This window comes from Dipteris shenzhenensis, chromosome 8 (assembly GCF_047967505.1).
Source record: "Dipteris shenzhenensis isolate YYH24624 ecotype China chromosome 8, Dip_SZ_1.0, whole genome shotgun sequence".
Classification (NCBI taxonomy): Eukaryota; Viridiplantae; Streptophyta; class Polypodiopsida; order Gleicheniales; family Dipteridaceae; genus Dipteris; species Dipteris shenzhenensis.
In genome coordinates, this window is record NC_141603.1 from 50374431 (window position 1) to 50386211 (window position 11781).

Genomic DNA, 11781 nt, shown 5'->3' on the forward strand with positions numbered 1-11781 from the left:
TTGTTCAAATATTTAAGCCTTGTAAAGCCTTCTAGGCTATTTCCCACATTTATTGCCATATGAAGCCTTGTAAATCCTTTTGGGCTATTTCCCACATTTATTGTATCAAGCGTTGTATATTGTACTTTACTTGTATGTATCGAAATTCTTCATTATCTTTTCTTGTAGGATTATGGAGCAATCAACTAATGTGGTGGCTATCCTAAATGACTCTGAGATTAGAGAATGGGGTTCTGATGTCACTCTGAATTTGAAAGGAAAGGAATATAGCCCTAATGGCTTTAATAGGTGGACTCGATATCACATGGGCAGAAGAGCTTGGTTTCTTCATCAAAAGGAAAAGAGACTCTTTCTACTTATGTCAAAAAGGGAGTTCAATGGTGTTGAAGATCCATGGGATGCTACTTTCTTGAAAAAAGATATGACTTCAAGCCTTGTAGTAGGCATAATGATAGAGCCAAAAGAGACTTTTATGGATATTTTTACAAAGAGTTCAGATCTTGAAGTTGGCGGTCTTCATTTTGTTGTGTCAAGGAGAGACTCAAAGACCTTTGTGATGCCTCCTCCTCAACCATCAAAGTTTCCAGAGCTGCAAAGTGCATTGGAGGCTCTTTCATATACTTGGGAGCAATTTCCTAGTGTGGTGGCAAAAAGGATGCATGCAAAGATAATGTTTGAGTACTTTCAGGATGCACAATATGCTCCTCATATTCAAGGATCTTCACATGAAGGAGATCAAAAAGCTCAGACTTCGATGTAGGGACAAGAAGAGCAGGCACACTATCACAAACGTGTAGAACATGAGCGCAAACTTCTAGAGCAAGAAATGGTGGATGTAACTAAGGATGATGAAACACAAGCCTTGAGTGCATGGGAATTAAAAAAAATTGAAGAAGATCAAGGTCAATCCACTGCAGTTATGCTAGAAGCTCTTGCTAGCAAACCACGACGTGAAATGCAAAAGGCTAGTACTGCAAGAGCCACGGTTCCAAGCAATAAAAAAAGGCATCGTCCCACTGTAGAGAGAGATAATGTGGATGAAAAACAGTTAAAAGAAGAGAAAGATGAAGAAGACTCACAACCCGATGAACTCACATCAATCAAAAATCTTAATCTGCGTCTTAATGAAGCAGTTATAGATGATGATGTGGGATATATTTGGGGTCAAAGGACGTGGTTTGTGAATGCCAAAGATGTGGAAGTTGCAGCTATCTTTACTAATAGTCGAAGCCTGGATATATCCTATGCACTGCAAATATACGAGGCTTTGACAGATGGTAAGAAACCTGTGGCAAGCAATGTGGTCTTGTGCCCAATAATGTTTTGTACAATCAAAAATAGTTTTCTAGATCAAATAACATTTACAGGGCCTACACATTTCGAGGAAACCTTCAGTCGATTCTTTAAAGACACTCTTAAAAATATTCCACATGATTCACAAGGCGAAGAGGCACAAGGTGAGAATATGCTAAAGGAAGCAAAGAAGGAATTCCTCCTTCATTGCAGATTCCAGCCCATTGATGGTCAACATTGGGCTTATGCTTGTAATCAGATCGCAAAGGAAGCAAAGGAGGTCAAAAGACTCACTTCAGAACAATTTGCAAAGATAAGTTCATTCCATTATTATCCTGCAACAATCTGTATATTCAATCATGAGATCAAGTATTTGATTGAGTCCGAAAGACTTAATCATTATGTCCATGGAAAGCATAAGATATCCTCAACATCAGAGGTCTTACAGAAGGCAAGGGTTATATGGACAACATTTGGTTCTCCAAATCCTGATTTGAAGCAAAAGGTCACAAAAGCAGACGCCGACACACTCATGAACTTCTATACTCCTTTGAGTGCAGTTGTGCCTAGGGGAACTCAAGAGCGAGAAGAAAGTATGACAAGCCTCTAGGTGGTGAGGGACAGATATGCCGACTACACTTCTATCATATTTCATCCTATTGAAGTGTTCAATGAGATGCTTGAAACGTGCATTTCTTGTGAGCGTGGACAGTTGACCTATGAAGCTCCTTTGTTTATCTCTGGAAAGTCAAAGGTAATGGATAAGAAGGAGTTGACGGCAAGGATGTGGAGGCCTATAAAGTACTTACCTGACAAGTATGCATCCATGGCAGACAAAAAATTTTAAAGAAAGAATGGTTTTTTGGAAAAAAAGACAAAGACCACTGCATGGAAGAATGCATCAATGTATAGGTGAGGCGTGATGCAGTGCATAGTGCCGTTAAGTATTTGCTGTCAAAGAAACAAATTCCACTTACTCATTGTAACATTGACTATAATGTGGTGAAGCATATAGCTTCTTTGTCAACACCCAAGGTAAAGCTATGGGCAAACAGGTGGATTAAAAAGGATGAAGATGGGTCAGAAATAGTAACCTCTTATATGAGAAAAGAAACCCCACAACAGGTGGTTGCATATGTGGAAAGATTAATCAGCGAGATAAGGATGCCGACAGATATGCACCAAAGCTTTCAATTCAATGTAGAGGTTACGGCAGAGTCTGGAAAGCTTGTGAACTTCAAGGGAGTCTCAAAAGATGACTTCTTCAAGGATGAGTCAGCATGGGATAAGCCACAACTATTCTTTATCAATGAAGTTTCTAGTGATGATATCCATAACTTCATTGATAGAATAGTATATACCACCATTAGCAAAGTGGCAATTTGCAACATTGTCATTTTTGTTGATAAAAAAGACAAAGAAGCCATGCAGGTTACTCTAGAGCGAGCATATTCATTAGATTTGAAGATCTATAGTGGTGTTTATGTAGCAAAGAGAGGCAAGAGAGAATGTGGCATAGCGATTCAATCTCTTGAATCATTCTTTTTGTGTATGCGGAGTCCCAACCCTGATCACTCCTTACAAAAGAACATAAGAGGGAATTCAAATAATTTGAGATTGATGCTAGAAGAGCAAGATATTCCCAGGTCCATACATTATCAAAAAAACAACTATGGAAGTCCTGCAAAAAGTGGGAGTCTCTTGCTTACCATGATGGAGAATTTGCTACTGGCAGGTTGGGAGGTCACCTTGTGTAGGATGGGATATTTATTTGAGGATCTCCTCGAAAAAGGCAACTCCACAAATATTATTGAAAATAAGCATTTCATGGCTTATTTTCAGCTTCAAGCAGATCTAACCATAGGCTATGAAAAAGAGATAGACCACAAGGACACTGATGACATGGATGATTACCTTGAAGATCATAATGTCCCAGTTGGTGATGATGAAAAGATGGACTTACATGACCCGTTCAGAGAGAGGTCAGTGGATGAAGACAAACATGATGATGCCTTCTTTGATAATTATGGCTCGTAGGGTTATGAAAAAAGGCCACTACAACAATACTTAGCGGTATGAACTCTCTATTTCTCAACTAAATACAATTTTTTAAATAAGATTTAAATTTAAAGATAATGAATCTAATCTCTCATATTTGTTTACAGGCAATAGAGGGAGAAGAAATGGATGAAGTCAATATGGAGGCACTCCCTTCTACTTCAACAATGCAACCACCTCTAAATTTGATTGAAGAATCCCATGAGTACAAGAGCTTTAAAGACACCATGGAAAAGCAGAATGACCCCAAACATAGAATACAAGGTATGACAGAGACCCATTTTGCAAATTTAGCTACATTGGATAAAATGGAGAGCTCATTTGAAGTTAGGATCATTTTGAAACGAGAACCTCAGTATTTGAGCTTTGGTAGAGAGGAGGTTTCAATCCTCTCCAATCCTTTAAAAGAGGTTAATAACAATGTTATCTTGGTCATTCTCAGGTAACGTTTGTTTATTTGTTGCTACTTCAATGAGCTAACATTTGTTTATTTATTTACAGTGTAGTTATATATATCAGTTTTCTAGTGCAGAATGCAAATCAATTCTATGAGCTAACGTTTGTTTACTTCTTGGTGCAGTGTAGTTATTTCTCAGCTTCCTAGTGCAGTGCAGCATCGTGTCTATATGCTCGATGCTCTCCTTTCTTCTATTCTTAGCTCTCCTCAAAAGACTATAGCAGATGCTCTCCTCAAAACACTATAGAAGATGTTTGAAGCCCTTTAAATTTAGATGGGGTGCGAGTCATCTTTATGCCTTATCATGAGGCGTAAGTATCAACTCTAACCTTATTTTTACTATTTCTTTGGCAAGTTTGTGTAAAACAATAATCATTTTTATTCTGGTCATGTAGCTCACATTGGAGTCTGATTGTCTGGGACCTTGAACTCAACCGTTTGTGGTTTGTGAATTCAATGGAAGGCTATCATGCCAACTCCCCAAGGTAATTATTCTCTTAATATTTTTTATACTTTCTTATTTTGTATCTTATGATCATGACATATTAATACATTTAATATGTCATGATGGACAGTGCTGCATATCGGCTAGTATCTGCTATCAGAACAACCACGGAGCAACAAGACCAAGTAGAATTCAAAAGATGTCTACCAATGGAGCAAAAAGATGGGCACAGCTGTGGGTGGAGAGTTGCCTACAACTGCATGTTGTTTCTTAGAGAGATTTTTGATTTGGAGTTACCAGTCAAAACGGAATCATATACAGAAGCCGATCTGCTAGCATTTTGGGCTGAGAGTATTCAGTGTCTAATTGCTACCATTGGGAAACAACCTGAAAATATGACTACATTCCAGCATGTATAAAACCTTATCTTTATACTTGTATGCTTGTTCAAGCCTTTAATTGGGATGTGTAAATCTCATAACTTTTTTATATTTTCCTCCAAGAGGAGAAGAGACTGAGTCTAATGAAAGCATGCTATCTTTATACTTCTATAATTATTTAAACATTTATTTTTATTTGGGATGTGTAAATCTCATAACTTTTTAAATTTTTCCTCCAAGAGGAGGAGAGACTCACTCTAATGAAAGCATGTATGAAACCTTACTTTTTAAATTTTGCTCCAAGCGGAGGAGAGACTCACTCTAATGAAAGCTTGTATGAAACCTTATCTGCTTATTTAAGCCTTTATTTGGGATGTGTACATCGCATAACTTTTTTATATTTTTATAGTAGAAGGAGGATGTAGAAGACATAGCAAGTGAAGAAGAATACGATGTAGACTACTCTCTCAATAAGATGAGTCATGAAAATATGAATCTATTGGAGCAGATTTGAAGTTCATTCACCGCTATGTTGTTAATTCGACAACAACCTCATTTTTTTGAATTTGGTGAAGAAGAGATTTCAATCCTCTTAAATCCTAAGAAAGAGGTTAATGTCAAAGTCATTACAAACATCCTCAGGTTTAATGCAGCCTTTTCCTTGGCTTTATATTGATTAAACCCAAGAAGCTAATACTTTTTTTTTAATATAGTAATGTTATAGCAAATTTTCTGCAAAATATACAAAGCATTTCATATATGCTCGATCCTCATATTTCAGAAGTGCTTAGCAACAAAGAAGAAACCATAGAGGATGTTTGTAAGTGGTTGAAGCACGTTCCTATGAATGACGCACGAGTTATTTTTACAGCATATTATGAGAAGTAAGCATCAAACCCTACTTGTTTTTTCTATTGCATTGCTAGAATTGTCTCAAACACAGTAATTATTCTTTATTGATAATGCAGCTCACATTGGAGTCTGGTAGTCATGGACATCTTTGCGAAGAAGTGCTTCTTTGCCAACTCAATGACATCCGTCCATGGCATTGTGTTAGAGTAAGTATAGACTACACTTGTTGTCACTTCTTGACATGTAGATTGATATGCAATGCACATATTCACTGTTGTTATATGTTTTGATGTGCAGATCAGCTCGAAAGTTAGTAGGTGCTATTGACATAGTAATGCGGCAATGTGACTTGGCATAACAAATAGAGTATATAACATGTCAGGTTTCACATCAAGAGAATAGCCACATCTATAATTGTGGATGGAGGGTGGGCTACAATTGCTTTTTGGTACTTGGTCAAATTTTTGAGATACAAAATGACATTATGGACCCTCCCACAAGGAAAATAGATAATGGCTCAGAGGAGTGCGAAGTGAATGCCATCAAAGAGTCAAAGGGGATAGAAGACCTCAACTCTACAAACATGGCTTCATTGGAAGAATCGGGAAGCTCTTTTAATGTTAGGGTTATGATTCAACATAGACCTCAGTATCTTGAATTTGGGGGAGAGGAGATTTCAATCCTCTCTAGAGCTTCAAATGAGGTCAATAACAACGTGATGATGGCCATTCTCAGGTTTGATACAAACTTTTTCTTTGCTTGATAATTCAATATTTTGATTAAATCTAATAAGCTAATATTCATTTATTTGTTGGTGCAATATAGTTATCTCACGATTTGGTATCACGATTTGGTAGAGCCGTACAAAACCGTGTGTATATGTTGGATTCCCTCCTTTCTCCTATACTTAGTGATAGTAGAAAGACGATAGCCGATGTTTGTAAATGGTTATAGCCTTTACATTTACATGGCATGCGAGTCCTATTTATGGCATATCACGAGATGTAATATCATGGCAACCTTTATTTTCATCTTATACTGGCAACATTGTGTTAAATAATAATGGTTCTTAATTATTCATGTAGGGAACATTGGAGTCTGGTGGTTTGGGACCTTGAAGACAACTATTGTTGGTTTGTTAACTCGATTGCAGGCTTTCATGGCTCAGTGCAAATGTAAGTATTCTATTAATCTGTTGTTACTTCTATATTATGTACCTTATGTAATAGACATGCTAAGTTTTTTTAATATGTCATGATGAGCAGGTCAATTGAGAAGTTGGTATCTGCTATCAGAGAAACAGGACAGTACAAAGACTCGGTAGACTTCCAAAAGCATTTAGTAGTAGAGCAGGAAGATGGGCATAGTTGTGGGTGGAGAGTTGCCTACAACTGAATGTTGATTTTCAAAGAAATTTTCTCACTTAAGCCACAGATCTCATCGGACGACTCTTTGGAGCTCAAATATTCAGAGGAGGATATACAATTGTTTAGGGCTGAAATCATTCGAGACCTAATTGCTACCATTAGAATACAACATGCAACTGAAGCAATATCAGAGCTTGCATTTAAAGAAGAGGAGACTGAGTCTACTGTGAAAGCACTGCACACTACAGAAGAAGTAGAGACTCAGTGTACACCTACAGCACCGCAGCCTCCACTGGAAGCATCAGAAGAGTTGCCACAGCCTCCGCTTGCATTTAAGGAAGAGGATACCGAGTCTATTCCGAAAGCACTACATACTACAGAAGAAGTAGAAGAAGTAGAGACTGAGTGTACATCTAGAGCACCACAGCCTCCATTGGAAGCATCAGAAGAGTTGCCACAGTCTCCACTAGAAGCATCAGAAGAGTTGTGATGCATGTATGATGTTGTGTTTGTATATATGCATGAGGAGCATATTCTCATGATGTTGTTTACTCCATGAATATTATGGTTGACATTTATTTGTTGCAATGTATGAATCATGATGTAGTTTTTGTTGATTATACACCAATTTCTGACTTATTACTTAAGTGGCATTTAGTCATGATAGTTATATATTTATTTCATGCACACAATTTCTAGATATGAATGTGTGATGATGTGATTATTAGGAAATATAACCTTCTATGATGAGAATTTTGATATGAATATGTGATGATGTAATATTTGTAATATATTTCATGGCAAAGTATCAATTCCCAATGCTCCACTTACTTAAAGTACAGCATTCCCAATGCTCTGCAAAATTTTATTCAGTTGGACAGTCTCCACTCACTTAAAGTAGAGCATTTCCAATGCTTCTCTCACTTGTAATCTTCCATCATAGTCCTTCCACAAACACTCTCTTATTTCTTACATCCTAGTCCTTTTGATTACACTTTACGTCTTCCCTCACTTTCTATCACTCTTGAAGGAGGAGCAGCTCACTGTGCATCCCTCGCTATCGCTCCCTCAATCTCCTTCTCCCACTTTCCCTCTAAGACAATGACTACTTACTACCCGACTTCATTTACTGAACTCAAATTATGTCTTAGATCTCTTTTGTATGGACCAATGAAGGGAAAATCATTCGAGGAGGATATGTTATGTATATGGCTGCTTGATTTGAACTCAGCAGAAGAGGTGAATATCCTTAGCTTTCTTTTTCGCTTCTTTTAATCACGTACTTCTTATGCGAACGAGTTAAATTTTCGTATAGGATATGGCGGTGGCTAGAAGCTGTATTGAAAAAAATGGTGAAGATGAGGAAAGCCAAGAGAGAAAAGAAGAGTTGTTGAATGCTTATAAGTCAGCAGAAGATTCGAAACAAGTTGTGAGGAGATTTGCGATGCCAGAAAGTGATGTAAATTTAATTCCATAGAAATTTAAAGTAACTATGAAATTTAATTCCATAGACTTATGTGTTTTCTAAAGCAACTGTAATAGACAAGAAATAAAACTACAATTCCACAAAGACTTTTTTGTTCTCTAATGTAAAGTTGTAATAGACAAGAGAGACAAAGATGACATCTTCTAGGCTGAGCTAATGGAAGGTGTTTTTTAACACCATATGGCTTTGAGTTATATGATCTACTTCTTGTACAAATGTGTCATGCTTTCTTTTAAATGTACTCTAGTTTTTTTTCTAATTTGATTTTTTAAAATCTTACTTTTTGTCTCTTTTAACAACATGAAGTCCTCTTTTTTTAATGTACTCTAGTTTTAATAACATGTCACGTCATTTTTTCTAATTTGATTTTTTAAAATCTTACTTTTTGACTCAAAGTTTTGTTTTATAAGAGCCTCTTTTTTTTAAATGCTTTATCCAAAATTATCTCACAAAACGAATTTGGATAGTGCACTAGTCCAAAATTAATGAAATAGGTGTTGGAAGGATATTTTCACAAAGTAAACTTTTCATTTGGGAAGGATTTTTGGGCTTCGTCCAAAAACAACAGGAAAAGTCCAAAATTAAGGAAATAGGTGTTCTTCCTTTAGGGACCCAGCCCCTCCATTCATGTCGCTTCCTCTTTTCTTAATTTGAGCTTCGTGGTTGTAGGTTCAGCCCTTATTTCTCCTTTCGTAAAGGGGGCTGGTTCCTCCCTTTAGGCTTCTTTTCCTCACATTCAGGCTCGGGCTTTGGCCTTCTTCAATTTGAGCTCCTTGTCCTTTGATTTTTTTGCCCAAATAGCAAATTGAGCTGTAGCATCTACTTTCTTATCGTAGATAGTTGTAACAAGCAGGCACATTTGATTTTTCCATGACGTGGGAAATGGCAAATGACATTCTTCACATAGCTATCTTGCATGCAGAAGCACCCCAAAGCAAAAAACATGCACAGGGTGGTAGCACACAAGCCATCGGATCATGCAGTCATCTATGATGATGGTATGGTAGACCATGCATTTTGGAGCCTATCACTACAAGGCATAGGCCCTTTTCTGACAAAAATACCGACGCTTTTTACATTAAATTTTTTTTTCACGGGCAAAAACATCGCTAAAAGCATCGAAAAAGAACCGTTGCTATATAGTGACGCTGTTAAACATCGCTATATAACAACAGTGATAATCGTCGCTATATAGCGACACTGGTAAATGTTGCTATATAGCGACGATTAATAGAAGTAAAAAAAAAGCATTAGTGGGGCTAAACAGGGCCATAGCAAGCCCTGTTTTGCCCCACTAATGCTTTTTTTTTTAATTATAAAAAAAGTTTTTTATTACAAAATATCCCTTGCGAAAAGGGTGATACAAAATCGCTCAAATGAAATGATCGAGCAACAAAAGGATATACATGTCGAACATATACAACATGATTGTTTGTTACAAAATTACCCTTTCAAAAAGGGTGATACAAAATTGCTCAAACGAGCGGATATACAAAATGACATACATGGCGAAGTATATGCAAACTGCTACTACTACTACTACTCATTCGAATCATCCTCATCGTCCTCGTCCTCCTCCTCGTATTGTTGGCCTGATCCTTGGTCCTCTTGAGCTACGCCTTCTCCCTGATCCTTGTTTTGTTGACCTGATCCCTGGCCCTGCTGATCGCTCCTCCGATGATGGGACGCTGGAGCTTGCACCCTAAGAGTGAACCATATAAATTGAAAATTAGATTGGAACTTAAAGAATAAAACAATTTAAAAAGTGAGATTACAAGTAGGAGTAGACTTATACCGTGCGAGCAGCCACCTCAGCCCAATCGACCGTTGCTCCCATTGCCTCTTGCTCAATGAACCATGGTTTTGTTCCTATGCAAAATGCGTGTCGCATCTTTGCATCTGCAGAAGGATGACCCATCGCAAAGCCATGCGCGGCTAGCAAAGGAGTTTCCTGAGGGATAGTCGCAGTGCTACGTCCGAGAGGAGTCAGACCAGGGGTAGTCCCCGTAGGTGTTGCTTATGCTTATGCATAAGAGGAGAGAAGAAGAGGGAACAGAAAGAGAGATTGGAAAGGGGGAAAGAGGGAAAGAAAGAGAGAAGAAGAGGGAAAGAAAGAGAGAAGAAGAGGGAAAGTAAAGAGGGAAAAAGAGACATATGCTCATGCTTATGCATGAGCATATGTCTACTTCTCTTATGCTCATGCATAAGCATAAGCATGAGCATATGTCTTCTTCTCTTATGCTTATGCTTATGCATATGCGTAAGAGGAGTCTTATGCATAAGCATAAGCATAAGCATAAGAGAATGAGACATATGCTCATGCTTATGCTTATGCTTATGCATGAGCATAAGAACATGAGCATGAAAGAGGGAAAGGAGGGCAGAAAAGAGGAGAAGAGAGAAGAAGAGGGAATGGAAAGAGAGATTGGAAAGGGGGAAAGAGGAAAAGAAAGAGAGAAGAAGAGGGAAAGTAAAGAGGGAAAAAGAGACATATGCTCATGCATGAGCATATGTCTCCTTCTCTTATGCTCATGCATAAGCATAAGCATGAGCATATGTCTCCTTCTCTTATGCTTATGCATAAGCATAAGTATAAGCATTATGCTCATGCTTATGCATATGCATGAGCATAAGAGAATGAGCATGAAAGAGGGAAAAGAGGGGGAAAAAGAGAGGAAGAGAGAAGAAGAGGGAAAGTAAAGAGGGAAAAGAGACATATGCATAAGCATGAGCATATGTCTCCTTCTCTTATGCTCATGCATAAGCATAAGCATGAGCATATGTCTCCTTCTCTTATGCTTATGCTTATGCTTATGCATAAGAGGAGTCTTATGCATAAGCATAAGCATATGCTCATGCTTATGCTTATGCATGAGCATAAGAGCATGAGCATGAAAGAGGGAAAAGAGGGGGGGAAAGAGGAGAAGAGAGAAGAAGAGGGAAAGGAAAGAGAGATTGGAAAAGGGGAAAGAGGGAAATAAAGAGAGAAGAAGAGGGAAAGGAAAGAGGGAAAAAGAGACATATGCTCATGCTTATGCATGAGCATATGTCTCCTTCTCTTATGCTCATACATAAGCATAAGCTTGAGCATATGTCTCCTTCTCTTATGCTTATGCTTATGCTTATGCATAAGAGGAGTCTTTTGCATAAGCATAAGCATATGCTCATGCTTGTGCATGAGCATAAGAGCATGAGCATGAAAGAGGGAAAAGAGGAGGGGAAAGAGGGAAAGAAAGAGAGAAGAAGAGGGAAAAGAAAGAGAAAGAGACATATGCATAAGCATGAGCATATGTCTCCTTCTCTTATGCTCATGCATAAGCATAAGCATGAGCATATGTCTCCTTCTCTTATGCTTATGCTTATGCTTATGCATAAGAGGAGTCTTATGCATAAGCATAAGCATATGCTCATGCTTATGCATGAGCATAAGAGCATGAGCATGA